Consider the following 2,894-nt stretch of genomic DNA (forward strand, 5'->3'; position numbering starts at 1 on the left):
GGAGGTCTGACCTTATATAAGAAGCCGCAGAAGCGGCCAGTGTTTCGCATAGGCGGGACCGCAGAAGCGGTCCCTAGACCGCAGAAGCGGCATTCACTGTACAGATATAGAAATTCGAGGGTTTTAATTTCATAAGTTGGAGAATCAATTGAGAGCTCGGTTTTAGGCGATTTTGAGTGGGTTTCGAAGAGAAGATCACTGGGTAACGTTTCTTTGGTCCCTTTTTGTTATATTTCATCATTATATAGTTAAATACATCATTGGAATTCGAATTTAGGATCAAAAAATTGGATAATTTGGGGTAAAACTTCATTGCCTAAACTATTGAGTTTTGAGTGGGCATTTGACCTCCGATTTGGGAGATTTTTATATGGTTAGACTCGTGAGAGTACGAGGGTTCTAAAAATGTAAAAATTATTCGATTCCGAGATGTTGGCCTGAAGGGCATTTTGGTCATTTCACCTAATTTTACGCCGTAGCTTTGAATTTATTAGGAAAACCAGGTGTTTGCGATGTTATTTACGATGTGTAATTGAATTGAATAGATTTGAGCCATTTAGAGTCGGATACTCGTGGCAAGAGCGTGGTTTCTAGTTGATATTGAGCCGGTTCGAGGTAAGTGGCTTGTCTAACCTTGTGTGGGGGACTTTTCCCTTTAGGACATGATCTTTGAATATTTCAATGCCTCGTACGTGAGGTGACGAGCGCGTACTTGAGCTAATTGTTGTAAACCCGTTTCTACTTGAAGTATTTAAATTGAGATTTCATGTTTACTTGTTCATTTTAAACTGTAAGTTTATACCTGTGCTAGCTTAGAGACTTATGTTTATCTGGCTAACTTGCTAACTGTTTAGCTGTGCTATTTGTACTCTGTGGAGCATGTTAGGCTAGAATTTACTATTTCTTGTCCTGATCTTTTAGCATTATTCTGAGATTATGAGTTGCTTGTTGTTGTGTGTTTAATTTGGGACTACGGGACGGCTTCCCGGGAGATCCCCCTGTACTTGAGATATTCTGGACTGAGGGTGCGGGATACCAAGAGATCCCTGGCACATGTGTTTTCGTATATATACTGGGATACCAAGAAATCCCCGGCTTACTTATTGAGGATACCAAGAGATCCTCGGGATACCAAGAGATCCCTAGTGTATATGATAAGGATACCAAGAGATCCTCGGGATACCAAGAGATCCCTAGTGTATATGATGAGGATACCAAGAGATCCTCGGGATACCAAGAGATCCCCGGCTATTATTTCTTGTTGAGGGCAGTTTTCCTTGTATTGTACCTTGCTTTCTATTATTGTTCTTCCTTATTTACCTGGTTTAGAATTCTCGTTGTAGACTTTATTTAAACTATTTTTGTTATCTCATTATTTATTATGTTATCTCAGTAGGGCCCTGACCTTCCTCGTCACTACCCAACCGAGGTTAGGCTTGGCACTTACTGAGTACCGCTGTGGTGTACTCATGCCCTTCCTGCACATGTTTTCATGTGCAGATCCAGGTACTTCCTCCCAGGTGTATCATCCTCGTGGTGGAGAGTTCTAGCTGAGACTTGAGGTATATCTGCTACGCCCACAGACCAGGAGTCTCTACTCTATTCCGGCTTTAGCAGATAGTTCCTTTCTTTCCTTTCATGTTGTTAGACATTCTGGTGTAGAGCAGATCACTACATTCTATTAGCCTGTGTTTCCCGTGAGTTTTCGGGTTTTGGGATTTAGTTGTAGACTTTCGCATATTTTTAAGTTGTTTAGGCCGAGTGGCCTTATATACAGTTGTTATTTCTGTATGTTCAGTTTTAATTAATTATTCCGCAAATGTTAATTTGTTATTCCGCACTGTTAGGCTTACCTAGTTGTAGAAACTAGGTGCCATCACGACATGTTCATGGAGGGTGAACTGGGGTCGTGACAAGTTGGTATCAGAGCTCTAGGTTCATAGGAGTCACGGAACACAGGCCGATTTATTAGAGTCTCGCTGATCGATAGGGAGACGTCTGTACTTATCTACGAGAGGCTATGTAACCGTTAGGAAAATTTCACTTTATTTGATTCCCTGTCGTGCGAGATTTTTGACATCACAATCCTAAACTTCTGCCTTCTATTCTCTCACTGATGGTGAGGACGCATGCTACTCGAGGAAGATGACCTTCGGAAAGGTTTAAAGTCAGCAGCAATTGTGGGTTCAAGTGCCACGAAGATAGACTCTATTTAAGGTAGCGGCTGAGCAGCAAAGGATGAGGAAAGACACGTGGGAAGTGTCGGGCGGTGGCTAAAATTTCTAGGAGTCCGAGTATAAGCGGCCAAGGGCCGAGTAGTCGATTAAGGGGATGAGTTCCGCCAAAGTGGGAGAGTGGCGGAGTTGCATATAGGCTTTGCAGTGGGATGACCACGTACCTTAATGAGAGTTTGGAGTGACCTGAGAATATTGGTGATTGGTGATTTGGGGCCTACGGATTTAATTAGAAGTATGAGCTATTATGCGGCGGGAGATTTGATATAACGGGAAGGAGCTTCTTGAATGAAGAAGGATACAACATACATTTGAATTGGAAGAATATTGCCGCACATTTAATTGATGTCCACGAGGGGTGAATAAAATTGTGCACCTGGAGAGTGAGCTCGGACTCAGGATGAGTTATTGAGGTCGTGGTGATTGTGCCCCGTGCAGCAGCGTTGGGAGATGCCGGGGAGTGATTTCTACGGGTGAGTTATTCTTGTGAGCAGGTTAGCGGTCGCGTGGTTGGCGATGCTTCTGCGAAGAATTCTATTGGTTATACAGTGAAGGGATCGGTCGTGCGAATGTTGTTAATGATTCAGAGTATAAAAAGGGGGTTTCTACAGTAAGATATCGAGAATTTTGGTGGTTGATTGCGCAAGGTTATGTCAATAA

Source organism: Nicotiana attenuata, unplaced genomic scaffold (assembly GCF_001879085.1).
Source record: "Nicotiana attenuata strain UT unplaced genomic scaffold, NIATTr2, whole genome shotgun sequence".
In the NCBI taxonomy this organism is placed as follows: domain Eukaryota; kingdom Viridiplantae; phylum Streptophyta; class Magnoliopsida; order Solanales; family Solanaceae; genus Nicotiana; species Nicotiana attenuata.